Source organism: Lithobates pipiens, unplaced genomic scaffold, assembly GCF_037356315.1.
Source record: "Lithobates pipiens isolate NorthernLeopardFrog02 unplaced genomic scaffold, aLitPip1_a1.2 Scaffold_30, whole genome shotgun sequence".
Taxonomy (NCBI): domain Eukaryota; kingdom Metazoa; phylum Chordata; class Amphibia; order Anura; family Ranidae; genus Lithobates; species Lithobates pipiens.
The window spans coordinates 177,201,273-177,222,629 of NW_027507791.1; the positions used below are offsets into that span (position 1 = coordinate 177,201,273).

The window sequence follows — 21,357 nt, forward strand, 5'->3', positions numbered from 1 at the left end:
TTGGCGACCTGCTGTATTTTTCCTCTCGATTGCCCGAGGTGACAACCTTGGCTTTTGTCAAGAGAGTTGTAAGTAGGATGCAAGATCGCATACGGCCACATCACCCTGAATGCGCTCGATCTCGTCTGATCTCGGATGCTAAGCAGGGTCGGGCCTGGTTAGTACCTGGATGGGAGACCGCCTGGGAATACCAGGTGCCGTAGGCTTTTTTCCATTATGTTGTTGGCTTTGGCGACCTGCTGTATTTTTCCTCTCGATTGCCCGAGGTGACCACCTTGGCTTTTGTCAAGAGAGTTGTAAGTAGGGTGCAAGATCGCCTGCTGCCACATCACCCTGAATGCGCTCGATCTCGTCTGATCTCGGATGCTAAGCTGGGTCGGGCCTGGTTAGTACCTGGGTGGGAGACCACCTGGGAATACCAGGTGCCGTAGGCTTTTTTCCATTATGTTGTTGGCTTTGGCGACCTGCTGTATTTTTCCTCTCGATTGCCCGAGGTGACCACCTTGGCTTTTGTCAAGAGAGTTGTAAGTAGGGCGCACGATCGCTTACGGCCACATCACCCTGAATGCGCTCAATCTCGTCTGATCTCGGATGTTATGCAGGTTCGGGCCTGGTTAGTACCAGGATGGGAGACCGCCTGGGAATACCAGGTGCCGTAGGCTTTTTTCCATTATGTTGTTGGCTTTGGCGACATGCTGTATTTTTCCTCTCGATTGCCCGAGGTGACCACCTTGGCTTTTGTCAAGAGAGTTGTAAGTAAGGAGTAAGATTGCCTACGGCCACATTACCCTGAATGCGCTCGATCTCGTCTGATCTCTTATGCTAAGCAGGGTTGGGCCTGGTTAGTACCTGATATGGGAGACCGCCTGGGAATACTAGGTGCCGTAGGCTTTTTTCCATTATGTTGTTGGCTTTGGCGACCTGCTGTATTTTTCCTCTCAATTGCCCGAGGTGACCACCTTGGCTTTTGTCAAGAGAGTTGTAAGTAGGGTGCAAGATCACCTACAGCCACATCACCCTGAATGCGCTCGATCTCGTCTGATCTCGGATGCTAAGCAGGGTCGGGCCTGGTTAGTACCTGGATGGGAGACCGCCTGGGAATACCAGGTGCTGTAGGCTTTTTTCCATTATGTTGTTGGCTTTGGCGACCTGCTGTATTTTTCCTCTTGATTCCCCGAGGTGACCACCTTGGCTTTTGTCAAGAGAGTTGTAAGTAGGGTGCAAGGTCGCCTACGGCCACATCACCCTGAATGCGCTCGATTTCGTCTGATCTCGGATGCTAAGCAGGGTCGGCCCTGGTTAGTACCTGGTTGGGAGACCGCCTGGGAATACCAGGTGCCATAGGCTTATTTCCATTATGTTGTTGGCTTTGGCGACCTGCTGTATTTTTCCTCTCGATTGCCCGAGGTGACCACCTTGGCTTTTGTCAAGAGAGTTGTAAGTAAGGTGTAAGATTGCCTACGGCCACATCACCCTGAATGCGCTCAATCTCGTCTGATCTCGGATTCTAAGCAGGGTTGGGCCTGGTTAGTACCTGGATGGGAGACCACCTGGGAGTACCAGGTGCCGTAGGCTTTTTTCCATTATGTTGTTGGCTTTGGCGACCTGCTGTATTTTTCCTCTCAATTGCCCGAGGTGACCACCTTGGCTTTTGTCAAGAGAGTTGTAAGTAGGGTGCAAGATCGCCTACAGCCACATCACCCTGAATGCGCTCGATCTCGTCTGATCTCGGATGCTAAGCAGGGTCGGGCCTGGTTAGTACCTGGATGGGAGACCGCCTGGGAATACCAGGTGCCGTAGGCTTTTGGCCATTATGTTGTTGGCTTTGGCGACCTGCTGTATTTTTCCTCTCGATTTCCCGAGGTGACCACCTTGGCTTTTGTCAAGAGAGTTGTAAGTAGAGTGCAAGATCGCCTACGGCCACATCACTCTGAATGCGCTCGATCTCGTCTGATCTCGGATGCTAAGCAGGGTCGGGCCTGGTTAGTACCTGGATGGGAGACCGCCTGGGAATGCCAGGTGCCGTAGGCTTTTTTCCATTATGTTGTTGGCTTTGGCGACCTGCTGTATTTTTCCTCTCGATTGCCCGAGGTGACCACCTTGGCTTTTGTCAAGAGAGTTGTAAGTAGGGTGCAAGATCGCCTATGGCCACATCACCCTGAATGCGCTCGATCTAGTCTGATCTCAGATGCTAAGCAGGGTCGGGCCTAGTTAGTACCTGGGTGGGAGACCACCTGGGAATGTCAGGTGCCGTAGGCTTTTTTCCATTATGTTGTTGGCTTTGGCGACCTGCTGTATTTTTCCTCTCGATTGCCCGAGGTGACCACCTTGGCTTTTGTCAAGAGAGTTGTAAGTAGGGTGCAAGATCGCCTACGGCCACATCACCCTGAATGCGCTCGATCTCATCTGATCGCGGTTGCTAAGCAGGGTCGGGCCTGATTAGTACCTGGATGGGAGACCGCCTGGGAATACCAGGTGCCGTAGGCTTTTTTCCATTATGTTGTTGGATTTGGCGACCTGCTGTATTTTTCCTCTCGATTGCCCGAGGTGACCACCTTGGCTTTTGTCAAGAGAGTTGTAAATAGGATGCAAGATCTCCTACGGCCACATCACCCTGAATGCGCTCGATCTCGGATGCTAAGCAGGGTTGGGCCTGGTTAGTACCTGGATGGGAGACCGCCTGGGAATACCAGGTGCTGTAGGCTTTTTTCCATTATGTTGTTGGCTTTGGCGACCTGCTGTATTTTTCCTCTCGATTGCCCGAGGTGACCACCTTGGCTTTTGTCAAGAGAGTTGTAAGTAGGGTGCAAGATCGCATACGGCCACATCACCCTGAATGCGCTCGATCTCGTCTGATCTCGGATGCTAAGCAGGGTCGGGCCTGGTTAGTACCTGGATGGGAGACCGCCTGGGAATACCAGGTGCCGTAGGCTTTTTTCCATTATGTTGTTGGCTTTGGCGACCTGCTGTATTTTTCCTCTCGATTGCCCGAGGTGACCACCTTGGCTTTTGTCAAGAGAGTTGTAAGTAGGGCGCAAGATCGCTTACGGCCACATCACCCTGAATGCGCTCGATCTCGTCTGATCTCGGATGCTATGCAGGGTCGGGCCTGGTTAGTACCAGGATGGGAGACCGCCTGGGAATACCAGGTGCCGTAGGCTTTTTTCCATTATGTTGTTGGCTTTGGCGACATGCTGTATTTTTCCTCTCGATTGCCCGAGGTGACCACCTTGGCTTTTGTCAAGAGAGTTGTAAGTAAGGAGCAAGATTGCCTACGGCCACATCACACTGAATGCGCTCGATCTCGTCTGATCTCGGATGCTAAGCAGGGTTGGGCCTGGTTAGTACCTGGATGGGAGACCGCCTGGGAATACTAGGTGCCGTAGGCTTTTTTCCATTATGTTGTTGGCTTTGGCGACCTGCTGTATTTTTCCTCTCAATTGCCCGAGGTGACCACCTTGGCTTTTGTCAAGAGAGTTGTAAGTAGGGTGCAAGATCGCCTACAGCCACATCACCCTGAATGCGCTCGATCTCGTCTGATCTCGGATGCTAAGCAGGGTCGGGCCTGGTTAGTACCTGGATGGGAGACCGCCTGGGAATACCAGGTGCTGTAGGCTTTTTTCCATTATGTTGTTGGCTTTGGCGACCTACTGTATTTTTCCTCTCGATTGCCCGAGGTGACCACCTTGGCTTTTATCAAGAGAGTTGTAAGTAGGGTGCAAGATCGCCTACGGCCACATCTCCCTGAATGCGCTCGATCTCGTCTGATCTCAGATGCTAAGCAGGGTCGGGCCTGGTTAGTACCTGGATGGGAGACCGCCTGGGAATTCCAGGTGCCGTAGGCTTTTTTCCATTATGTTGGTGGCTTTGGCGACCTGCTGTATTTTTCCTCTCGATTGCCCGAGGTGACCACCTTTGCTTTTGTCAAGAGAGTTGTAAGTAGGGTGCAAGATCGCCTGCGGCCACATCACCCTGAATGCGCTCAATCTCGTCTGATCTCGGATGCTAAGCGGGGTCGGGCCTGGTTAGTACCTGGATGGGAGACAGCCTGGGAATACCAGGTGCCGTAGGCTTTTTTCCATTATGTTGTTGGCTTTGGCGACCTGCTGTATTTTTCCTCTCGAGGTGACCACCTTGGCTTTTGTCAAGAGAGTTGTAAGTAGGGTGCAAGATCAACTACGGCCTCATCACCCTGAATGCGCTCGATCTCGTCTGATCTCGGATGCTAAGCAGGGTCGGGCCTGGTTAGTACCTGGATGGGAGACCGCCTGGGAATACCAGGTGCCGTTGGCTTTTTTCCATTATGTTGTTGGCTTTGGCGACCTGCTGTATTTTTCCTCTCGATTGCCCGAGTTGACCACCTTGGCTTTTGTCAAGAGAGTTGTAAGTAGGGAGCAAGATCGCCTACGGCCACATCACCCTGAATGCGCTCGATCTCGTCTGATCTCGGATGCTAAGCAGGGTCGGGCCTGGTTAGTACCTAGATGGGAGACCGCCTGGGAATACCAGGTGCCGTAGGCTTTTTTCCATTATGTTGTTGGCTTTGGCGACCTGCTGTATTTTTCCTCTCCATAGCCCGAGGTGACCACCTTGGCTTTTGTCAAGAGAGTTGTAAGTAGGGTGCAAGATCACCTACGGCCACATCACCCTGAATGCGCTCGATCTCGTCTGATCTCAGATGCTAAGCAGGATTAGGCCTGGTTAGTACCTGGATGGGAGACCGCCTGGGAATACCAGGTGCCGTAGGCTTTTTTCCATTATGTTGTTGGCTTTGGCGACCTGCTGTATTTTTCCTCTCGATTGCCCGAGGTGACCACCTTGGCTTTTGTCAAGAGAGTTGTAAGTAGGGTGCAAGATAGCTTATGGCCACATCACCCTGAATGCGCTCGATCTCATCTGATCGCGGTTGCTAAGCAGCGTCGGGCCTGATTAGTACCTGGATGGGAGACCGCCTGGGAATACCAGGTGCCGTAGGCTTTTTTCCATTATGTTGTTGGCTTTGGCGACCTGCTGTATTTTTCCTCTCGATTGCCCGAGGTGACCACCTTGGCTTTTGTCAAGAGAGTTGTAAATAGGATGCAAGATCTCCTACGGCCACATCACCCTGAATGCGCTCGATCTCGGATGCTAAGCATGGTCGGGCCTGCTTAGTACCTGGATGGGAGACCGCCTGGGAATACCAGGTGCCGTAGGCTTTTTTCCATTATGTTGTTGGCTTTGGCGACCTGCTGTATTTTTCCTCTCGATTGCCCGAGGTGACAACCTTGGCTTTTGTCAAGAGAGTTGTAAGTAGGATGCAAGATCGCATACGGCCACATCACCCTGAATGCGCTCGATCTCGTCTGATCTCGGATGCTAAGCAGGGTCGGGCCTGGTTAGTACCTGGATGGGAGACCGCCTGGGAATACCAGGTGCCGTAGGCTTTTTTCCATTATGTTGTTGGCTTTGGCGACCTGCTGTATTTTTCCTCTCGATTGCCCGAGGTGACCACCTTGGCTTTTGTCAAGAGAGTTGTAAGTAGGGTGCAAGATCGCCTGCTGCCACATCACCCTGAATGCGCTCGATCTCGTCTGATCTCGGATGCTAAGCTGGGTCGGGCCTGGTTAGTACCTGGATGGGAGACCACCTGGGAATACCAGGTGCCGTAGGCTTTTTTCCATTATGTTGTTGGCTTTGGCGACCTGCTGTATTTTTCCTCTCGATTGCCCGAGGTGACCACCTTGGCTTTTGTCAAGAGAGTTGTAAGTAGGGCGCAAGATCGCTTACGGCCACATCACCCTGAATGCGCTCAATCTCGTCTGATCTCGGATGTTATGCAGGGTCGGGCCTGGTTAGTACCAGGATGGGAGACCGCCTGGGAATACCAGGTGCCGTAGGCTTTTTTCCATTATGTTGTTGGCTTTGGCGACATGCTGTATTTTTCCTCTCGATTGCCCGAGGTGACCACCTTGGCTTTTGTCAAGAGAGTTGTAAGTAAGGAGTAAGATTGCCTACGGCCACATTACCCTGAATGCGCTCGATCTCGTCTGATCTCTTATGCTAAGCAGGGTTGGGCCTGGTTAGTACCTGATATGGGAGACCGCCTGGGAATACTAGGTGCCGTAGGCTTTTTTCCATTATGTTGTTGGCTTTGGCGACCTGCTGTATTTTTCCTCTCAATTGCCCGAGGTGACCACCTTGGCTTTTGTCAAGAGAGTTGTAAGTAGGGTGCAAGATCACCTACAGCCACATCACCCTGAATGCGCTCGATCTCGTCTGATCTCGGATGCTAAGCAGGGTCGGGCCTGGTTAGTACCTGGATGGGAGACCGCCTGGGAATACCAGGTGCTGTAGGCTTTTTTCCATTATGTTGTTGGCTTTGGCGACCTGCTGTATTTTTCCTCTTGATTCCCCGAGGTGACCACCTTGGCTTTTGTCAAGAGAGTTGTAAGTAGGGTGCAAGGTCGCCTACGGCCACATCACCCTTAATGCGCTCGATCTCGTCTGATCTTGGATGCTAAGCAGGGTCGGGCCTGGTTAGTACCTGGATGGGAGACCGCCTGGGAATACCAGGTGCCGTAGGCTTTTTTCCATTATGTTGTTGGCTTTGGCGACCTGCTGTATTTTTCCTCTCGATTGCCCGAGGTGACCACCTTGGCTTTTGTCAAGAGAGTTGTAAGTAGGGTGCAAGATCGCCTACGGCCACATCACCCTGAATGCGCTCGATCTTGTCTGATCTCGGATGCTAAGCAGGGTCGGGCCTGGTTAGTACCTGGATGGGAGACCACCTGGGAATACCAGGTACCGTAGGCTTTTTTCCATTATGTTGTTGGCTTTGGCGACCTGCTGTATTTTTCCTCTCGATTGCCCGAGGTGACCACCTTGGCTTTTGTCAAGAGAGTTGTAAGTAGGGTGCAAGATCGCCTGCTGCCACATCACCCTGAATGCTCTCAATCTCGTCTGATCTCGGATGCTAAGCAGGGTCGGGCCTGGTGAGTACCAGGATGGGAGACCGCCTGGGAATATCAGGTGCCGTAGGCTTTTTTCCATTATGTTGTTGGCTTTGGCGACCTGCTGTATTTTTCCTCTCGATTGCCCAAGGTGACCACCTTGGCTTTTGTCAAGAGAGTTTTAAGTAGGCTGCAAAATTGCCCACGGCCACATCACCCTGAATGCGCTCGATCTCGGAAGCTAAGCAGGGTCAGGCCTGGTTAGTACCTGGTTGGGAGACCGCCTGGGAATACCAGATGCCGTAGGCTTTTTTCCATTATGTTGTTGGCTTTGGCGACCTGCTGTATTTTTCCTCTCAATTGCTCGAGGTGACCACCTTGGCTTTTGTCAAGAGAGTTGTAAGTAGGGTGCAAGATCGCCTACGGCCACATCACCCTGAATGCGCTCGATCTCGTCTGATCTCGGATGCTAAGCAGGGTCGGGCCTGGTTAGTACCTGCATGGCATTCCGCCTGGGAATACCAGGTGCCGTAGGCTTTTTTCCATTATGTTGTTGGCTTTGGCGACCTGCTGTATTTTTCCTCTCGATTGCCCGAGGTGACCACCTTGGCTTTTGTCAAGAGAGTTGTAAGTAGGGTGCAAGATCGCCTACGGCCACATCACCCTGAATGCACTCGATCTCGTCTGATCTCGGATGCTAAGCAGGGTCAGTCCTGGTTAGTACCTGGATGGGACACCGCCTGGGAATACCAGGTGCCGTACGCTTTTTTCCATTATGTTGTTGGCTTTGGCGACCTGCTGTATTTTTCCTCTCGATTGCCCGAGGTGACCACCTTGGCTTTTGTCAAGAGAGTTGTAAGTAGGGTGCAAGATTGCCTATGGCCACATCACCCTGAATGCGCTCAATCTCGTCTGATCTCAGATGCTAAGCAGGGTTGTGCCTGGTTAGTACCTGGATGGGAGACCGCCTGGGAATACCAGGTGCCGTAGGCTTTTTTCCATTATGTTGTTGGCTTTGGCGACCTGCTGTATTTTTCCTCTCGATTGCCCGAGGTGACCACCTTGGCTTTTGTCAAGAGAGTTGTAAGTAGGGTGCTAGATCGCCTACGGCCACATCACCCTGAATGCGCTCAATCTCGTCTGATCTCGGATGCCAAGCAGGGTCGGGCCTGGTTAGTACCTGGATGGGAGACCGCCTGGGAATACCAGGTGCCGTAGGCTTTTTTCCATTATGTTGTTGGCTTTGGCGACCTGCTGTATTTTTCCTCTCGATTGCCCGAGGTGACCACCTTGGCTTTTGTCAAGAGAGTTGTAAGTAGGGTGCAAGGTTGCCTACGGCCACATCACCCTTAATGCACTCGATCTCGTCTGATCTCGGATGCTAAGCAGGGTCTGGCCTGGTTAGTACCTGGATGGGAGACCGCCTGGGAATAACAGGTGCCGTAGGCTTTTTTCCATTATGTTGTTGGCTTTGGCGACCTGCTGTATTTTAACTCTCGATTGCCAGAGGTGACCACCTTGGCTTTTGTCAAGAGAGTTGTAAGTAGGGGGCAAGATCACCTGCGGTCACATCACCCTGAATGCGCTTGATTTCGTCTGATCTCGGATGCTAAGCAGGGTCGGGCCTGGTTAGTACCTGGATGGGAGACCGCCTGGGAATACCAGGTGCCGTAGGCTTTTTTCCATTATGTTGTTGGCTTTGGTGACCTGCTGTATTTTTCCTCTCGATTGCCCGAGGTGACCACCTTGGCTTTTATCAAGAGAGTTGTAAGTAGGGTGCAAGATCGCCTACGGCCACATCTCCCTGAATGCGCTCGATCTCGTCTGATCTCAGATGCTAGGCAGGGTCTGGCCTGGTTAGTACCTGGATGGGAGACCGCCTGGGAATACCAGGTGCCGTAGGCTTTTTTCCATTATGTTGGTGGCTTTGGCGACCTGCTGTATTTTTCCTCTCGATTGCCCGAGGTGACCACCTTGGCTTTTGTCAAGAGAGTTGTAAGTAGGGTGCAAGATCGCCTGCGGCCACATCACCCTGAATGCGCTCGATCTCGTCTGATCTCGGATGCTAAGCAGGGTCGGGCCTGGTTAGTACCTGGATGGGAGACAGCCAATACCAGGTGCCGTAGGCTTTTTTCCATTATGTTGTTGGCTTTGGCGACCTGCTGTATTTTTCCTCTCGAGGTGACCACCTTAGCTTTTGTCAAGAGAGTTGTAAGTAGGGTGCAAGATTGCATATGGCCACAACACTCTGAATGCACTCGATCTCGTCTGATCTCGGCTGCTAAGCAGGGTCGGGCCTGGTTAGTACCTGGATGGGAGACTGCCTGGGAATACCAGGTGCCGTAAGCTTTTTTCCATTATGTTGTTGGCTTTGGCGACCTGCTGTATTCTTCCTCTCGATTGCCCGAGGTGACCACCTTGGCTTTTGTCAAGAGAGTTGTAAGTAGGGGGCAAGATCGCCTATGGCCACATCACCCTGAATGCGCTCGATCTCGTCTGATCTCTCATGCTAAGCAGGGTCTGGCCTAGTTAGTACCTGGATGGGACGCCGCCTGGGAATACCAGGTGCCGTCGGCTTTTTTTCCATTATGTTGTTGGCTTTGGCGACCTGCTGTATTTTTCCTCTCGATTGCCCGAGGTGACCACCTTGGCTTTTGTCAAGAGAGTTGTAAGTAGGGTGCAAGATTGCCTACGGCCACATCACCCTGAATGCACTCAATCTCGTCTGACCTCGGATGCTAAGCAGGGTCGGGCCTGGTTAGTACCTGGATGGGAGACCGCCTGGGAATACCAGGTGCCATAGGCTTTTTTCCATTATGTTGTTGGCTTTGGCGACCTGCTGTATTTTTCCTCTCGATTGCCCGAGGTGACCACCTTGGCTTTTGTCAAGAGAGTTGTAAGTAGGGTGCAAGATCGCCTACGGCCACATCACCCTGAATGCGCTCGATCTCGTCTGATCTCGCATGCTAAGCAGGGTCGGGCCTGGTTAGTACCTGAATGGGAGAACGCCAGGGAATACCAGGTGCCATAGGCTTTTTTCCATTATGTTGTTGGCTTTGGCGACCTGCTGGATTTTTCCTCTCGATTGCCCGAGGTGACCACCTTGGCTTTTGTCAAGAGAGTTGTAAGTAGGGTGCAAGATAGCTTATGGCCACATCACCCTGAATGCGCTCGATCTTGTCTGATCTCGGATGCTAAGCAGGATCGGGCCTGGTTAGTACCTGGATGGGAGACCGCCTGGGAATACCATGTGCCGTAGGCTTTTTTCCATTATGTTGTTGGCTTTGGCGACCTGCTGTATTTTTCCTCTCGATTGCCCGAGGTGACCACCTTGGCTTCTGTCAAGAGAGTTGTAAGTAGGGTGCAAGATTGCCTACGGCAACATCACCCTGAATGCGCTCGATCTTGTCTGATCTCGGATGCTAAGCAGGGTCGGGCCTGGTTAGTACCTGGATGGGAGACCGCCTGGGAATACCAGGTGCCGTTGGCTTTTTTCCATTATGTTGTTGGCTTTGGCGACCTGCTGTATTTTTCCTCTCTATTGCCCGAGTTGACCACCTTGGCTTTTGTCAAGAGAGTTGTAAGTAGGGAGCAAGATCGCCTACGGCCACATCACCCTGAATGCGCTCGATCTCGTCTGATCTCGGATGCTAAGCAGGGTCGGGCCTGGTTAGTACCTGGATGGGAGACCGCCCGGGAATACCAGGTGCCGTAGGCTTTTTTCCATTATGTTGTTGGCTTTGGTGACCTGCTGTATTTTTCCTCTCCATAGCCCGAGGTGACCACCTTGGCTTTTGTCAAGAGAGTTGTAAGTAGGGTGCAAGATCACCTACGGCCACATCACCCTGAATGCGCTCGATCTCGTCTGATCTCGGATGCTAAGCAGGATCAGGCCTGGTTAGTACCTGGATGGGAGACCGCCTGGGAATACCAGGTGCCGTAGGCTTTTTTCCATTATGTTGTTGGCTTTGGCGACCTGCTGTATTTTTCCTCTCGATTGCCCGAGGTGACCACCTTGGCTTTTGTCAAGAGAGTTGTAAGTAGGGTGCAAGATTGCCTACGACCACATCACCCTGAATGCGCTCGATCTTGTCTGATCTCGGATGCTAAGCAGGGTCGGGCCTGGTTAGTATCTGGATGGGAGACCGCCTGGGAATACGATGTGCCGTAGGCTTTTTTCCATTATGTTGTTGGCTTTGGCGACCTGCTGTATTTTTCCTCTCTATTGCCCGAGGTGACCACCTTGGCTTTTGTCAAGAGAGTTGTAAGTAGGATGCAAGATCGCATACGGCCACATCACCCTGAAAGCGCTCGATCTCGTCTGATCTCGGATGCTAAGCAGGGTCGGGCCTAGTTAGTACCTGGATGGGAGACCGCCTGGGAATACCAGGTGCCGTAGGCTTTTTTCCATTATGTTGTTGGCTTTGGCGACCTGCTGTATTTTTCCTCTCGATTGCCCGAGGTGACCACCTTGGCTTTTGTCAAGAGAGTTGTAAGTAGGGTGCAAGATCGCCTGCGGCCACATCACCCTGAATGCGCTCGATCTCGTCTGATCTCGGATGCTAAGCTGGGTCGGGCCTGGTTAGTACCTGGATGGGAGACCACCTGGGAATACCAGGTGCCGTAGGCTTTTTTCCATTATGTTGTTGGCTTTGGCGACCTGCTGTATTTTTCCTCTCGATTGCCCGAGGTGACCACCTTGGCTTTTGTCAAGAGAGTTGTAAGTAGGGCGCAAGATCGCTTACGGCCACATCACCCTGAATGCGCTCGATCTCGTCTGATCTCGGATGTTATGCAGGGTCGGGCCTGGTTAGTACCAGGATGGGAGACCGCCTGGGAATACCAGGTGCCGTAGGCTTTTTTCCATTATGTTGTTGGCTTTGGCGACATGCTGTATTTGTCCTCTCGATTGCCCGAGGTGACCACCTTGGCTTTTGTCAAGAGAGTTGTAAGTAAGGAGGAAGATTGCCTACGGCCACATCACCCTGAATGCGCTCGATCTCGTCTGATCTCTTATGCTAAGCAGGGTTGGGCCTGGTTAGTACCTGGATGGGAGACCGCCTGGGAATACTAGGTGCCGTAGGCTTTTTTCCATTATGTTGTTGGCTTTGGCGACCTGCTGTATTTTTCCTCTCAATTGCCCGAGGTGACCACCTTGGCTTTTGTCAAGAGAGTTGTAAGTAGGGCGCAAGATCGCTTACGGCCACATCACCCTGAATGCGCTCGATCTCGTCTGATCTCGGATGTTATGCAGGGTCGGGCCTGGTTAGTACCAGGATGGGAGACCGCCTGGGAATACCAGGTGCCGTAGGCTTTTTTCCATTATGTTGTTGGCTTTGGCGACATGCTGTATTTTTCCTCTCGATTGCCCGAGGTGACCACCTTGGCTTTTGTCAAGAGAGTTGTAAGTAAGGAGTAAGATTACCTACGGCCACATCACCCTGAATGCGCTCGATCTCGTCTGATCTCTTATGCTAAGCAGGGTTGGGCCTGGTTAGTACCTGGATGGGAGACCGCCTGGGAATACTAGGTGCCGTAGGCTTTTTTCCATTATGTTGTTGGCTTTGGCGACCTGCTGTATTTTTCCTCTCAATTGCCCGAGGTGACCACCTTGGCTTTTGTCAAGAGAGTTGTAAGTAGGGTGCAAGATCACCTACAGCCACATCACCCTGAATGCGCTCGATCTCATCTGATCTCGGATGCTAAGCAGGGTCGGGCCTGGTTAGTACCTGGATGGGAGACCGCCTGGGAATACCAGGTGCTGTAGGCTTTTTTCCATTATGTTGTTGGCTTTGGCGACCTGCTGTATTTTTCCTCTTGATTCCCCGAGGTGACCACCTTGGCTTTTGTCAAGAGAGTTGTAAGTAGGGTGCAAGGTCGCCTACGGCCACATCACCCTTAATGCGCTCGATCTCGTCTGATCTTGGATGCTAAGCAGGGTCGGGCCTGGTTAGTACCTGGATGGGAGACCGCCTGGGAATACCAGGTGCCGTAGGCTTTTTTCCATTATGTTGTTGGCTTTGGCGACCTGCTGTATTTTTCCTCTCGATTGCCCGAGGTGACCACCTTGGCTTTTGTCAAGAGAGTTGTAAGTAGGGGGCAAGATCGCCTACGGCCACATCACCCTGAATGCGCTCGATCTCGTCTGATCTCGGATGCTAAGCAGGGTCGGGCCTGGTTAGTACCTGGATGGGAGACCGCCTGGGAATACCAGGTGCCGTAGGCTTTTTTCCATTATGTTGTTGGCTTTGGCGACCTGCTGTATTTTTCCTCTCGATTGCCCGAGGTGACCACCTTGGCTTTTGTCAAGAGAGTTGTAAGTAGGGCACAAGATCGCCTACGGCCACATCACCCTGAATGCTCTCAATCTCGTCTGATCTCGGATGCTAAGCATGGTCGGCCCTGGTGAGTACCAGGATGGGAGACCGCCTGGGAATACCAGGTGCCGTAGGCTTTTTTCCATTATGTTGTTGGCTTTGGCGACCTGCTGTATTTTTCCTCTCGATTGCCCGAGGTGACCACCTTGGCTTTTGTCAAGAGAGTTTTAAGTAGGCTGCAAAATTGCCCACGGCCACATCACCCTGAATGCGCTCGATCTCGGAAGCTAAGCAGGGTCAGGCCTGGTTAGTACCTGGATGGGAGACCGCCTGGGAATACCAGATGCCGTAGGCTTTTTTCCATTATGTTGTTGGCTTTGGCGACCTGCTGTATTTTTCCTCTCAATTGCTCGAGGTGACCACCTTGGCTTTTGTCAAGAGAGTTGTAAGTAGGGTGCAAGATCGCCTACGGCCACATCACCCTGAATGCGCTCGATCTCGTCTGATCTCGGATGCTAAGCAGGGTCGGGCCTGGTTAGTACCTGCATGGCATTCCGCCTGGGAATACCAGGTGCCGTAGGCTTTTTTCCATTATGTTGTTGGCTTTGGCGACCTGCTGTATTTTTCCTCTCGATTGCCCGAGGTGACCACCTTGGCTTTTGTCAAGAGAGTTGTAAGTAGGGTGCAAGATTGCCTACGGCCACATCACCCTGAATGCACTCGATCTCGTCTGATCTCGGATGCTAAGCAGGGTCAGTCCTGGTTAGTACCTGGATGGGAGACCGCCTGGGAATACCAGGTGCCGTACGCTTTTTTCCATTATGTTGTTGGCTTTGGCGACCTGCTGTATTTTTCCTCTCGATTGCCCGAGGTGACCACCTTGGCTTTTATCAAGAGAGTTGTAAGTAGGGTGCAAGATTGCCTATGGCCACATCACCCTGAATGCACTCAATCTCGTCTGATCTCAGATGCTAAGCAGGGTTGTGCCTGGTTAGTACCTGGATGGGAGACCGCCTGGGAATACCAGGTGCCGTAGGCTTTTTTCCATTATGTTGTTGGCTTTGGCGACCTGCTGTATTTTTCCTCTCGATTGCCCGAGGTGACCACCTTGGCTTTTGTCAAGAGAGTTGTAAGTAGGGTGCAAGATCGCCTACGGCCACATCACCCTGAATGCGCTCAATCTCGTCTGATCTCGGATGCCAAGCAGGGTCGGGCCTGGTAAGTACCTGGATGGGAGACCGCCTGGGAATACCAGGTGCCGTAGGCTTTTTTCCATTATGTTGTTGGCTTTGGCGACCTGCTGTATTTTTCCTCTCGATTGCCCGAGGTGACCACCTTGGCTTTTGTCAAGAGAGTTGTAAGTAGGGTGCAAGATTGCCTAATTCCACATCACCCTGAATGCGCTCGATCTCGTCTGATCTCGGATGCCAAGCAGGGTCGGGCCTGGTTCAGTACCTGGATGGGAGACCGCCTGGGAATACCAGGTGCTGTAGGCTTTTTTCCATTATGTTGTTGGCTTTGGCGACCTGCTGTATTTTTCCTCTCGATTGCCCGAGGTGACCACCTTGGCTTTTGTCAAGAGAGTTGTAAGTAGGGTGCAAGGTTGCCTACGGCCACATCACCCTTAATGCACTTGATCTCGTCTGATCTCGGATGCTAAGCAGGGTCTGGCCTGGTTAGTACCTGGATGGGAGACCGCCTGGGAATAACAGGTGCCGTAGGCTTTTTTCCATTATGTTGTTGGCTTTGGCGACCTGCTGTATTTTAACTCTCGATTGCCAGAGGTGACCACCTTGGCTTTTGTCAAGAGAGTTGTAAGTAGGGTGCAAGATCGCCTGCGGTCACATCACCCTGAATGCGCTTGATTTAGTCTGATCTCGGATGCTAAGCAGGGTCGGGCCTGGTTAGTACCTGGATGGGAGACCGCCTGGGAATACCAGGTGCCGTAGGCTTTTTTCCATTATGTTGGTGGCTTTGGCGACCTGCTGTATTTTTCCTCTCGATTGCCCGAGGTGACCACCTTGGCTTTTGTCAAGAGAGTTGTAAGTAGGGTGCAAGATCGCCTGCGGCCACATCACCCTGAATGCGCTCGATCTCGTCTGATCTCGGATGCTAAGCAGGGTCGGGCCTGGTTAGTACCTGGATGGGAGACAGCCAATACCAGGTGCCGTAGGCTTTTTTCCATTATGTTGTTGGCTTTGGCGACCTGCTGTATTTTTCCTCTCGAGGTGACCACCTTAGCTTTTGTCAAGAGAGTTGTAAGTAGGGTGCAAGATTGCATACGGTCACAACACTCTGAATGCACTCGATCTCGTCTGATCTCGGATACTAAGCAGGGTCGGGCCTGGTTAGTACCTGGATGGGAGACTGCCTGGGAATACCAGGTGCCGTAAGCTTTTTTCCATTATGTTGTTGGCTTTGGCGACCTGCTGTATTCTTCCTCTCGATTGCCCGAGGTGACCACCTTGGCTTTTGTCAAGAGAGTTGTAAGTAGGGGGCAAGATCGCCTATGGCCACATCACCCTGAATGCGCTCGATCTCGTCTGATCTCTCATGCTAAGCAGGGTCTGGCCTAGTTAGTACCTGGATGGGACACCGCCTGGGAATACCAGGTGCCGTCGGCTTTTTTTCCATTATGTTGTTGGCTTTGGCGACCTGCTGTATTTTTCCTCTCGATTGCCCGAGGTGACCACCTTGGCTTTTGTCAAGAGAGTTGTAAGTAGGGTGCAAGATTGCCTACGGCCACATCACCCTGAATGCACTCAATCTCGTCTGACCTCGGATGCTAAGCAGGGTCGGGCCTGGTTAGTACCTGGATGGGAGACCGCCTGGGAATACCAGGTGCCATAGGCTTTTTTCCATTATGTTGTTGGCTTTGGCGACCTGCTGTATTTTTCCTCTCGATTGCCCGAGGTGACCACCTTGGCTTTTGTCAAGAGAGTTGTAAGTAGGGTGCAAGATCGCCTACGGCCACATCACCCTGAATGCGCTCGATCTCGTCTGATCTCCGATGCTAAGCAGGGTCGGGCCTTGTTAGTACCTGGATGGGAGACCGCCTGGGAATACCATGTGCCGTATGCTTTTTTTCCATTATGTTGTTGGCTTTGGCGACCCGCTGTATTTTTCCTCTCGATTGTCCTAGGTGACCACCTTGGCTTTTGTCAAGAGAGTTGTAAGTAGGGTGCAAGATCGCCTACGGCCACATCACCCTGAATGCGCTCGATCTCGTCTGATCTCCGCTGCTAAGCAGGGTCGGGCCTGGTTAGTACCTGGATGGGAGACCGCCTGGGAATACCAGGTGCCGTAGGCTTTTTTCCATTATGTTGTTGGCTTTGGCGACCTGCTGTATTTTTCCTCTCGATTGCCCGAGGTGACCACCTTGGCTTTTGTCAAGAGAGTTGTAAGTAGGGTGCAAGATCGCCTATGGCCACATCACCCTGAATGCGCTCGATCTCGTCTGATCTCGGATGCTAAGCAGGGTCGGGCCTGGTTAGTACCTGGATGGGAGACCGCCTGGGAATACCAGGTGCCGTAGGCTTTTTTCCATTATGTTGTTGGCTTTGGCGACCTGCTGTATTTTTCCTCTCGATTGCCCGAGGTGACCACCTTGGCTTTTGTCAAGAGAGTGGTAAGTAGGGTGCAAGATCTCCTACGGCCACATCACCCTGAATGCGCTCGATCTCGTCTGATCTCGGATGCTAAGCAGGGTCAGGCCTGGTTAGTACCTGGATGGGAGACCGCCTGGGAATAACAGGTGCCGTAGGCTTTTTTCCATTATGTTGTTGGCTTTGGCGACCTGCTGTATTTTTCCTCTCGATTGCCCGAGGTGACCACCTTGGCTTTTGTCAAGAGAGTGGTAAGTAGGGGGCAAGATCTCCTACGGCCACATCACCCTGAATGCGCTCGATCTCGTCTGATCTCGGATGCTAAGCAGGGTCAGGCCTGGTTAGAACCTGGATGGGAGACCGCCTGGGAATACCAGGTGCCGTAGGCTTTTTTCCATTATGTTGTTGGCTTTGGCGACCTGCTGTATTTTTCCTCTCGATTGCCCGAGTTGACCACCTTGGCTTTTGTCAAGAGAGTTGTAAGTAGGAAGCAAGATCGCCTACGGCCACATCACCCTGAATGCGCTCGATCTCGTCTGATCTCGGATGCTAAGCAGCGTCGGGCCTGGTTAGTACCTAGATGGGAGACCGCCTGGGAATACCAGGTGCCGTAGGCTTTTCTTGAAACATATTTTATTAACAAGCATCATAACAGTTACACAGTGTAGTTCACTTGTTGGTGTGCAGAATTACAGAACATTTTGCGACAATGTATCAAGTACTTTGCATATACAACGGGTGTCAAGACCCGAACAGTAAAGTAGAGTAGGCATGAAAAGATACATTACAAATGCACAACAAATATGAGAACAGGAAGGTAATAAGATAATAGAAACTTCAGAACGAGGGAAAAAACCTTCCTAAGTTTGTGGGTCAATCCCAGGCAGGGATTGTTGGCCTGTGTAATAGACAATTTTCAGTGAGGGGGACATATTAGGAGAAGGGGAAGAAAAGCAAGAGGTGTGAAAGTAAGACTGGGAGAAACAGGGAAGGGGAAGGGGAGTGAGACAGGAGGGAAAGGGCTGGCCGACCCACCCAGGCACGGGGGCCTACAAAGAACAAGAGTTCGGGTAGTATTGAACATGCTATATCAGCAGTCCAATGCATCTAAGTGGACATTAACAGGCAAAAAGTGATCAGCCCATGGTTGCCAGATTTTATTGTGCTTGGGGAGACGGTCAAGGAATTTGGCTTCAGTCCTACTGTGGATCATGGCCTGCGTTACCCTATTCTTAACGGCAGGCAGGGGTAAAGTTGGGGTTTTCCAGGCGTGTGCTATGGTTTGTTTCGCTGCAGTTGTAAGCTGGAGAAAAAGTTTCAATTGATTGCGAGTGCAACATTCAGGAGACTTATTGAGTAGAGCGAAGACAGGGTCTGGCTGTAAAGTGAGTTTGAATAAAGTGGATGCCATTTGGAACACTGCTACCCAGAATTGCTGGGCTACCGGACACGTCCACCAGATGTGCAGGTGGGTGCCAGCAGTGTTACAACCCCTAAAACAGAACGCCGAGTATCCTGGAACGTATTTGGCGATTCTAGCTGGCACTAGGTACCAACGCATTAATACTTTAAAATTGGCCTCAGAGGCAACAACATTTTGAGATGCGTTCTTGGTATTAGTCCAAATCTCGCTCCAGGCGTCAACGTCTAGGTCTATAGACAGATCGGCCGACCACCTCGTTGCGTATGGTGGGAGGGACGGGGGGGGGGGGAAATTGAGGTGAGCATATAATTGCGATATGACACCTGGGGCATGTGAGTTGCATATTTTTTCAAAAAATGATATGTGGTGTTGGGTCGGGCTGGGCTTAGGGAGAGATTGTAAGAAGTGTAGAATCTGAAGGTAACAGAAGTATTCCACACTGGGAAGGTGATATTGTTCCTGGAGTTCATGGAATGTTTTTGGCGATCCGCCCCTCAAGAGGTCTAAGACTCTGGTTATGCCTGCTCCGAACCAGGTTGTAAAAAGGCCTGGTTCAGTGAGAGCCGGGGGGAAGAGCGGGTTACCAAAAATAGATAACAATGGAGTATGCGTGGATATGAGTGCGGAGGATTTACGAGAAGCGTCCCAAATTTTCAGGGAATGCACGGTAACTGGATTTGTGAGGGGGCCTCTCTTGGAATGGGGTAACCAGAGTAGGTTGGAAATGGCAATGGGGTGGACATCTACAGCTTCAAGGCTAACCCACAAGGGAATTTCTGATGTAGCATGGTAAAGAGCTAGTTGGGCCACTTGAGCTGCTCTATAATACTGTAAGAAGTTGGGCACCCCTAGGCCGCCCTGTGTCTTGTGGCGGAAGAGAACAGATCTAGCAATCCTCGGTCTGGTCGGCTCCCAAATATATTTAAAGGTTTTATTTTGCATGATACGATGGAAATACGGGGGAACCGTGGTGGGGAGAACTCTGTAGAGGTAGAGTAATTTAGGTAGAAGGGACATCTTGACCGCTGTAATTCTACCCAGCCACGAGACACAAAGCGGCTGCCAAGAAGCCAAGATACTCGTAAATCTCTTGAGTAAGGGAAGGTAATTTGTACGGTAGAGGGAGGACGGGTCGTTCGTCAATTGGATGCCTAGGTAAGGGATGGAGGATGAGGACCATAAGAAAGGGAAATTATTTTGTAGCCGTTTAAGGTCATCTGTTGGCAGGGACACATTGAGGGCCTTGGATTTAGTTTGATTGACTTCTAGGCCCGATATAGTAGCGAAGCTATCTAGAAGCTTACAGAGGTTAGGTAAAGTAATGTGGGGGGTTGTGACGAAAAGTAGGGCGTCGTCGGCAAACAAGCATAACTTTGAAGCTAACTCGAGACCGCGTATATCGGGGTGTGCCCTAATCAGAGCCGCCAGGGGTTCTATTGCTAATGCAAATAGGATGGGGGAGAGGGGGCATCCCTGTCTCGTCCCCCTTTGAATGGGAAAGGGCGATGAGCGTGAACCAGCATATCTAACGTAAGCTTGGGGATGGGCATACAAAGCGTTTATCCAACTTAGAAAATGGGGGCCGAAGCCCCAACGTTGTAAAATATAGTGAAGGTATGGCCAGGATACCGTGTCGAACGCTTTGCGTATATCAAGCGAGAGCAAATGCATAGGGATGTTTCTCGATTTTGCTATATGTTGGAGGAGAATCACACGACGGATATTGTCACTAGCTTGCCTCTGGGGAATAAATCCCACTTGGTCTTTATGGATCAATCCACCTATAATCGGGTTCAGGCATAGGGCCAAGACCTTGGCAAGGATCTTGATGTCCACGTTGAGCAAAGAGATGGGCCTAAAATTGGACCAAATTGAGTGGTCAGAATTGGGTTTGGGGATCATGGTGATAATGGCTGTCAATGTGTCCCTGCCCAGAGACTGACCCTGGAGGATAGAATTAAAGGAGTGTGTAAGGATTGGGGCTAGCGTATCAGAGAATTTTTTGTAGTAGGCTGCAGGTAATCCGTCGGGTCCGGGACGCTTATGAGGTTTGAGAGATTTGATGGCCGCCAATACTTCAGATAAAGCAATAGGGGCTTCGATTGTGTCGAGATTTGTAGGAGATAGCTGGGGTAGTTGTAGAGGGCGGAGCAGGGCATCAGCTTGAGAAGTAGGGAAGGATGATGTGGCTGCGTATAGCTTTGACAATTGAGTGGAGAACTCAGTGAGAATTTTAGCGGGGTTACTGGTGGGACCTCTTTGTGATATTCGAAGTCTTATGGGCTTATATGATTTCTCGGGGTTCTTTAAACGCATCGCCAAAAAAGTATCGGGCTTGTTGGCTTTAATGTAAGCAGTGTGGGAGGATCTACGGAGTTGCTTATCAGCTTCTTCAGTTAAAAGTAGGTCTAGCTCTAGTTTAGTTTTCTCGAACGCCAACCTATTAGAAACCGTAGGGTCAGATTGGAAAGAGAGATAGTGTTGGTGGAGGGTGGCCTCTAGTTGGGAGGAACGCTCTTGCCTGAGCTTCTGGAGCTGTGAGGCGACAGAGATACACGTGCCCCTAATAACCGGTTTGTGAGCCTCCCAGAGGAGAGTGGGGGAGATACCTGGGGTGGTGTTGTGGGTGAGGTATTCCGTGAGGGCTACTTGGATATCTAGACAATATGATTGGTTGGAAAGGAGAGTTTCATTCATGCTCCATTCTCTGCTAACGGGAGGAGGGATAATGGAAGAAACAGTCGTGATTGTAGCGCAGTGGTCTGACCAAGTAATGGGGTAAATGCGTGAGTGAAGGAGAGTGGGAGCAGATGCTACAGGTATAAAGATATGGTCTATTCTAGAGAAAGACTTATGGGGATTAGAATAGAAGGTATAGTTTTTCTTAAGGGGATTACATTCCCTCCAGGTGTCTACCAGTGCCGCCTTTTGAAATTGTTTGCGGAGTTTCATGGAGGGGGCCAGTTGTTCCGGGGAGTAGGGTGACCTATCGAGGTGTGGGTAAAGAACTTGATTGGAATCACCGCACATAAATAGGGCACCGAGGTGGTGTGTTCGGATGACCTGAAGGAGGTGGGAGAAGA

At 51.3% G+C, this 21,357-nt stretch overlaps 33 non-coding genes and 44 pseudogenes across 33 annotated transcripts; all 77 read left to right on the plus strand.

Moving 5' to 3' along the window:
- The first annotated feature begins 87 nt into the window (after nucleotides 1-87).
- LOC143950780 (5S ribosomal RNA) lies at nucleotides 88-206 on the plus strand. Its single transcript, XR_013266115.1, has one exon. It is a non-coding gene; the product is annotated as a 5S ribosomal RNA (ribosomal RNA).
- A 109-nt stretch (nucleotides 207-315) lies between these two features.
- LOC143943726 (5S ribosomal RNA) lies at nucleotides 316-434 on the plus strand (annotated as a pseudogene).
- Nucleotides 435-543: 109 nt separating this feature from the next.
- Nucleotides 544-662, plus strand: LOC143945969 (5S ribosomal RNA; annotated as a pseudogene).
- A 109-nt stretch (nucleotides 663-771) lies between these two features.
- LOC143947699 (5S ribosomal RNA) lies at nucleotides 772-891 on the plus strand (annotated as a pseudogene).
- Nucleotides 892-1,000: 109 nt separating this feature from the next.
- Nucleotides 1,001-1,119, plus strand: LOC143951032 (5S ribosomal RNA). The gene has a single exon (XR_013266342.1). It is a non-coding gene; the product is annotated as a 5S ribosomal RNA (ribosomal RNA).
- Nucleotides 1,120-1,228: 109 nt separating this feature from the next.
- Nucleotides 1,229-1,347, plus strand: LOC143945012 (5S ribosomal RNA; annotated as a pseudogene).
- Nucleotides 1,348-1,456: 109 nt separating this feature from the next.
- On the plus strand, nucleotides 1,457-1,575 carry LOC143943795 (5S ribosomal RNA; annotated as a pseudogene).
- A 109-nt stretch (nucleotides 1,576-1,684) lies between these two features.
- On the plus strand, nucleotides 1,685-1,803 carry LOC143951483 (5S ribosomal RNA). The gene has a single exon (XR_013266751.1). It is a non-coding gene; the product is annotated as a 5S ribosomal RNA (ribosomal RNA).
- A 109-nt stretch (nucleotides 1,804-1,912) lies between these two features.
- LOC143950842 (5S ribosomal RNA) lies at nucleotides 1,913-2,031 on the plus strand. The gene has a single exon (XR_013266171.1). It is a non-coding gene; the product is annotated as a 5S ribosomal RNA (ribosomal RNA).
- A 109-nt stretch (nucleotides 2,032-2,140) lies between these two features.
- LOC143947283 (5S ribosomal RNA) lies at nucleotides 2,141-2,259 on the plus strand (annotated as a pseudogene).
- Nucleotides 2,260-2,368: 109 nt separating this feature from the next.
- On the plus strand, nucleotides 2,369-2,487 carry LOC143953101 (5S ribosomal RNA). Its single transcript, XR_013268214.1, has one exon. It is a non-coding gene; the product is annotated as a 5S ribosomal RNA (ribosomal RNA).
- A 109-nt stretch (nucleotides 2,488-2,596) lies between these two features.
- LOC143947165 (5S ribosomal RNA) lies at nucleotides 2,597-2,705 on the plus strand (annotated as a pseudogene).
- A 109-nt stretch (nucleotides 2,706-2,814) lies between these two features.
- LOC143950781 (5S ribosomal RNA) lies at nucleotides 2,815-2,933 on the plus strand. The gene has a single exon (XR_013266116.1). It is a non-coding gene; the product is annotated as a 5S ribosomal RNA (ribosomal RNA).
- Nucleotides 2,934-3,042: 109 nt separating this feature from the next.
- LOC143952539 (5S ribosomal RNA) lies at nucleotides 3,043-3,161 on the plus strand. Its single transcript, XR_013267706.1, has one exon. It is a non-coding gene; the product is annotated as a 5S ribosomal RNA (ribosomal RNA).
- A 109-nt stretch (nucleotides 3,162-3,270) lies between these two features.
- On the plus strand, nucleotides 3,271-3,389 carry LOC143952376 (5S ribosomal RNA). Its single transcript, XR_013267559.1, has one exon. It is a non-coding gene; the product is annotated as a 5S ribosomal RNA (ribosomal RNA).
- Nucleotides 3,390-3,498: 109 nt separating this feature from the next.
- On the plus strand, nucleotides 3,499-3,617 carry LOC143945243 (5S ribosomal RNA). The gene has a single exon (XR_013265100.1). It is a non-coding gene; the product is annotated as a 5S ribosomal RNA (ribosomal RNA).
- Nucleotides 3,618-3,726: 109 nt separating this feature from the next.
- On the plus strand, nucleotides 3,727-3,845 carry LOC143952260 (5S ribosomal RNA). The gene has a single exon (XR_013267454.1). It is a non-coding gene; the product is annotated as a 5S ribosomal RNA (ribosomal RNA).
- A 109-nt stretch (nucleotides 3,846-3,954) lies between these two features.
- Nucleotides 3,955-4,073, plus strand: LOC143945926 (5S ribosomal RNA; annotated as a pseudogene).
- Nucleotides 4,074-4,174: 101 nt separating this feature from the next.
- LOC143944442 (5S ribosomal RNA) lies at nucleotides 4,175-4,293 on the plus strand (annotated as a pseudogene).
- A 109-nt stretch (nucleotides 4,294-4,402) lies between these two features.
- LOC143945342 (5S ribosomal RNA) lies at nucleotides 4,403-4,521 on the plus strand. Its single transcript, XR_013265110.1, has one exon. It is a non-coding gene; the product is annotated as a 5S ribosomal RNA (ribosomal RNA).
- A 109-nt stretch (nucleotides 4,522-4,630) lies between these two features.
- Nucleotides 4,631-4,749, plus strand: LOC143945821 (5S ribosomal RNA; annotated as a pseudogene).
- Nucleotides 4,750-4,858: 109 nt separating this feature from the next.
- LOC143945870 (5S ribosomal RNA) lies at nucleotides 4,859-4,977 on the plus strand (annotated as a pseudogene).
- A 109-nt stretch (nucleotides 4,978-5,086) lies between these two features.
- On the plus strand, nucleotides 5,087-5,195 carry LOC143949060 (5S ribosomal RNA; annotated as a pseudogene).
- Nucleotides 5,196-5,304: 109 nt separating this feature from the next.
- On the plus strand, nucleotides 5,305-5,423 carry LOC143950782 (5S ribosomal RNA). The gene has a single exon (XR_013266117.1). It is a non-coding gene; the product is annotated as a 5S ribosomal RNA (ribosomal RNA).
- Nucleotides 5,424-5,532: 109 nt separating this feature from the next.
- Nucleotides 5,533-5,651, plus strand: LOC143954997 (5S ribosomal RNA; annotated as a pseudogene).
- Nucleotides 5,652-5,760: 109 nt separating this feature from the next.
- On the plus strand, nucleotides 5,761-5,879 carry LOC143943711 (5S ribosomal RNA; annotated as a pseudogene).
- Nucleotides 5,880-5,988: 109 nt separating this feature from the next.
- On the plus strand, nucleotides 5,989-6,108 carry LOC143947700 (5S ribosomal RNA; annotated as a pseudogene).
- A 109-nt stretch (nucleotides 6,109-6,217) lies between these two features.
- LOC143951033 (5S ribosomal RNA) lies at nucleotides 6,218-6,336 on the plus strand. The gene has a single exon (XR_013266343.1). It is a non-coding gene; the product is annotated as a 5S ribosomal RNA (ribosomal RNA).
- Nucleotides 6,337-6,445: 109 nt separating this feature from the next.
- Nucleotides 6,446-6,564, plus strand: LOC143952129 (5S ribosomal RNA). Its single transcript, XR_013267336.1, has one exon. It is a non-coding gene; the product is annotated as a 5S ribosomal RNA (ribosomal RNA).
- A 109-nt stretch (nucleotides 6,565-6,673) lies between these two features.
- Nucleotides 6,674-6,792, plus strand: LOC143952739 (5S ribosomal RNA). The gene has a single exon (XR_013267887.1). It is a non-coding gene; the product is annotated as a 5S ribosomal RNA (ribosomal RNA).
- Nucleotides 6,793-6,901: 109 nt separating this feature from the next.
- On the plus strand, nucleotides 6,902-7,020 carry LOC143946390 (5S ribosomal RNA; annotated as a pseudogene).
- Nucleotides 7,021-7,129: 109 nt separating this feature from the next.
- On the plus strand, nucleotides 7,130-7,238 carry LOC143949197 (5S ribosomal RNA; annotated as a pseudogene).
- A 109-nt stretch (nucleotides 7,239-7,347) lies between these two features.
- On the plus strand, nucleotides 7,348-7,466 carry LOC143944121 (5S ribosomal RNA; annotated as a pseudogene).
- Nucleotides 7,467-7,575: 109 nt separating this feature from the next.
- On the plus strand, nucleotides 7,576-7,694 carry LOC143945301 (5S ribosomal RNA; annotated as a pseudogene).
- Nucleotides 7,695-7,803: 109 nt separating this feature from the next.
- LOC143944502 (5S ribosomal RNA) lies at nucleotides 7,804-7,922 on the plus strand (annotated as a pseudogene).
- Nucleotides 7,923-8,031: 109 nt separating this feature from the next.
- LOC143953568 (5S ribosomal RNA) lies at nucleotides 8,032-8,150 on the plus strand. Its single transcript, XR_013268638.1, has one exon. It is a non-coding gene; the product is annotated as a 5S ribosomal RNA (ribosomal RNA).
- A 109-nt stretch (nucleotides 8,151-8,259) lies between these two features.
- LOC143954171 (5S ribosomal RNA) lies at nucleotides 8,260-8,378 on the plus strand. The gene has a single exon (XR_013269186.1). It is a non-coding gene; the product is annotated as a 5S ribosomal RNA (ribosomal RNA).
- A 109-nt stretch (nucleotides 8,379-8,487) lies between these two features.
- LOC143944090 (5S ribosomal RNA) lies at nucleotides 8,488-8,606 on the plus strand (annotated as a pseudogene).
- A 109-nt stretch (nucleotides 8,607-8,715) lies between these two features.
- LOC143946302 (5S ribosomal RNA) lies at nucleotides 8,716-8,834 on the plus strand (annotated as a pseudogene).
- Nucleotides 8,835-8,943: 109 nt separating this feature from the next.
- LOC143949388 (5S ribosomal RNA) lies at nucleotides 8,944-9,058 on the plus strand (annotated as a pseudogene).
- A 101-nt stretch (nucleotides 9,059-9,159) lies between these two features.
- Nucleotides 9,160-9,278, plus strand: LOC143944728 (5S ribosomal RNA; annotated as a pseudogene).
- A 109-nt stretch (nucleotides 9,279-9,387) lies between these two features.
- On the plus strand, nucleotides 9,388-9,506 carry LOC143949153 (5S ribosomal RNA; annotated as a pseudogene).
- A 110-nt stretch (nucleotides 9,507-9,616) lies between these two features.
- Nucleotides 9,617-9,735, plus strand: LOC143954214 (5S ribosomal RNA). Its single transcript, XR_013269226.1, has one exon. It is a non-coding gene; the product is annotated as a 5S ribosomal RNA (ribosomal RNA).
- A 109-nt stretch (nucleotides 9,736-9,844) lies between these two features.
- Nucleotides 9,845-9,963, plus strand: LOC143946451 (5S ribosomal RNA; annotated as a pseudogene).
- A 109-nt stretch (nucleotides 9,964-10,072) lies between these two features.
- LOC143946418 (5S ribosomal RNA) lies at nucleotides 10,073-10,191 on the plus strand (annotated as a pseudogene).
- Nucleotides 10,192-10,300: 109 nt separating this feature from the next.
- On the plus strand, nucleotides 10,301-10,419 carry LOC143954645 (5S ribosomal RNA). Its single transcript, XR_013269617.1, has one exon. It is a non-coding gene; the product is annotated as a 5S ribosomal RNA (ribosomal RNA).
- A 109-nt stretch (nucleotides 10,420-10,528) lies between these two features.
- LOC143945893 (5S ribosomal RNA) lies at nucleotides 10,529-10,647 on the plus strand. Its single transcript, XR_013265160.1, has one exon. It is a non-coding gene; the product is annotated as a 5S ribosomal RNA (ribosomal RNA).
- Nucleotides 10,648-10,756: 109 nt separating this feature from the next.
- Nucleotides 10,757-10,875, plus strand: LOC143944195 (5S ribosomal RNA; annotated as a pseudogene).
- Nucleotides 10,876-10,984: 109 nt separating this feature from the next.
- Nucleotides 10,985-11,103, plus strand: LOC143947865 (5S ribosomal RNA; annotated as a pseudogene).
- Nucleotides 11,104-11,212: 109 nt separating this feature from the next.
- LOC143952767 (5S ribosomal RNA) lies at nucleotides 11,213-11,331 on the plus strand. The gene has a single exon (XR_013267912.1). It is a non-coding gene; the product is annotated as a 5S ribosomal RNA (ribosomal RNA).
- A 109-nt stretch (nucleotides 11,332-11,440) lies between these two features.
- Nucleotides 11,441-11,559, plus strand: LOC143951584 (5S ribosomal RNA). The gene has a single exon (XR_013266842.1). It is a non-coding gene; the product is annotated as a 5S ribosomal RNA (ribosomal RNA).
- Nucleotides 11,560-11,668: 109 nt separating this feature from the next.
- Nucleotides 11,669-11,787, plus strand: LOC143951931 (5S ribosomal RNA). The gene has a single exon (XR_013267157.1). It is a non-coding gene; the product is annotated as a 5S ribosomal RNA (ribosomal RNA).
- Nucleotides 11,788-11,896: 109 nt separating this feature from the next.
- Nucleotides 11,897-12,015, plus strand: LOC143953994 (5S ribosomal RNA). Its single transcript, XR_013269025.1, has one exon. It is a non-coding gene; the product is annotated as a 5S ribosomal RNA (ribosomal RNA).
- A 109-nt stretch (nucleotides 12,016-12,124) lies between these two features.
- LOC143951932 (5S ribosomal RNA) lies at nucleotides 12,125-12,243 on the plus strand. The gene has a single exon (XR_013267158.1). It is a non-coding gene; the product is annotated as a 5S ribosomal RNA (ribosomal RNA).
- A 109-nt stretch (nucleotides 12,244-12,352) lies between these two features.
- Nucleotides 12,353-12,471, plus strand: LOC143944131 (5S ribosomal RNA; annotated as a pseudogene).
- Nucleotides 12,472-12,580: 109 nt separating this feature from the next.
- Nucleotides 12,581-12,699, plus strand: LOC143950317 (5S ribosomal RNA). The gene has a single exon (XR_013265730.1). It is a non-coding gene; the product is annotated as a 5S ribosomal RNA (ribosomal RNA).
- Nucleotides 12,700-12,808: 109 nt separating this feature from the next.
- LOC143952130 (5S ribosomal RNA) lies at nucleotides 12,809-12,927 on the plus strand. Its single transcript, XR_013267337.1, has one exon. It is a non-coding gene; the product is annotated as a 5S ribosomal RNA (ribosomal RNA).
- A 109-nt stretch (nucleotides 12,928-13,036) lies between these two features.
- LOC143952324 (5S ribosomal RNA) lies at nucleotides 13,037-13,155 on the plus strand. The gene has a single exon (XR_013267511.1). It is a non-coding gene; the product is annotated as a 5S ribosomal RNA (ribosomal RNA).
- A 109-nt stretch (nucleotides 13,156-13,264) lies between these two features.
- LOC143946279 (5S ribosomal RNA) lies at nucleotides 13,265-13,383 on the plus strand (annotated as a pseudogene).
- Nucleotides 13,384-13,492: 109 nt separating this feature from the next.
- Nucleotides 13,493-13,601, plus strand: LOC143948894 (5S ribosomal RNA; annotated as a pseudogene).
- Nucleotides 13,602-13,710: 109 nt separating this feature from the next.
- Nucleotides 13,711-13,829, plus strand: LOC143944122 (5S ribosomal RNA; annotated as a pseudogene).
- A 109-nt stretch (nucleotides 13,830-13,938) lies between these two features.
- On the plus strand, nucleotides 13,939-14,057 carry LOC143943988 (5S ribosomal RNA; annotated as a pseudogene).
- Nucleotides 14,058-14,166: 109 nt separating this feature from the next.
- Nucleotides 14,167-14,285, plus strand: LOC143943542 (5S ribosomal RNA; annotated as a pseudogene).
- A 109-nt stretch (nucleotides 14,286-14,394) lies between these two features.
- LOC143954399 (5S ribosomal RNA) lies at nucleotides 14,395-14,513 on the plus strand. The gene has a single exon (XR_013269394.1). It is a non-coding gene; the product is annotated as a 5S ribosomal RNA (ribosomal RNA).
- A 109-nt stretch (nucleotides 14,514-14,622) lies between these two features.
- Nucleotides 14,623-14,742, plus strand: LOC143948452 (5S ribosomal RNA; annotated as a pseudogene).
- Nucleotides 14,743-14,851: 109 nt separating this feature from the next.
- LOC143944084 (5S ribosomal RNA) lies at nucleotides 14,852-14,970 on the plus strand (annotated as a pseudogene).
- A 109-nt stretch (nucleotides 14,971-15,079) lies between these two features.
- LOC143945076 (5S ribosomal RNA) lies at nucleotides 15,080-15,198 on the plus strand (annotated as a pseudogene).
- A 109-nt stretch (nucleotides 15,199-15,307) lies between these two features.
- LOC143949389 (5S ribosomal RNA) lies at nucleotides 15,308-15,422 on the plus strand (annotated as a pseudogene).
- Nucleotides 15,423-15,523: 101 nt separating this feature from the next.
- On the plus strand, nucleotides 15,524-15,642 carry LOC143945793 (5S ribosomal RNA; annotated as a pseudogene).
- A 109-nt stretch (nucleotides 15,643-15,751) lies between these two features.
- On the plus strand, nucleotides 15,752-15,870 carry LOC143948642 (5S ribosomal RNA; annotated as a pseudogene).
- A 110-nt stretch (nucleotides 15,871-15,980) lies between these two features.
- LOC143954215 (5S ribosomal RNA) lies at nucleotides 15,981-16,099 on the plus strand. Its single transcript, XR_013269227.1, has one exon. It is a non-coding gene; the product is annotated as a 5S ribosomal RNA (ribosomal RNA).
- A 109-nt stretch (nucleotides 16,100-16,208) lies between these two features.
- On the plus strand, nucleotides 16,209-16,327 carry LOC143947398 (5S ribosomal RNA; annotated as a pseudogene).
- Nucleotides 16,328-16,437: 110 nt separating this feature from the next.
- On the plus strand, nucleotides 16,438-16,556 carry LOC143953145 (5S ribosomal RNA). The gene has a single exon (XR_013268254.1). It is a non-coding gene; the product is annotated as a 5S ribosomal RNA (ribosomal RNA).
- Nucleotides 16,557-16,665: 109 nt separating this feature from the next.
- LOC143946202 (5S ribosomal RNA) lies at nucleotides 16,666-16,784 on the plus strand. The gene has a single exon (XR_013265189.1). It is a non-coding gene; the product is annotated as a 5S ribosomal RNA (ribosomal RNA).
- Nucleotides 16,785-16,893: 109 nt separating this feature from the next.
- Nucleotides 16,894-17,012, plus strand: LOC143954940 (5S ribosomal RNA; annotated as a pseudogene).
- Nucleotides 17,013-17,121: 109 nt separating this feature from the next.
- LOC143945476 (5S ribosomal RNA) lies at nucleotides 17,122-17,240 on the plus strand (annotated as a pseudogene).
- Nucleotides 17,241-17,349: 109 nt separating this feature from the next.
- On the plus strand, nucleotides 17,350-17,468 carry LOC143952338 (5S ribosomal RNA). Its single transcript, XR_013267524.1, has one exon. It is a non-coding gene; the product is annotated as a 5S ribosomal RNA (ribosomal RNA).
- The last annotated feature ends 3,889 nt before the right edge of the window (nucleotides 17,469-21,357 follow it).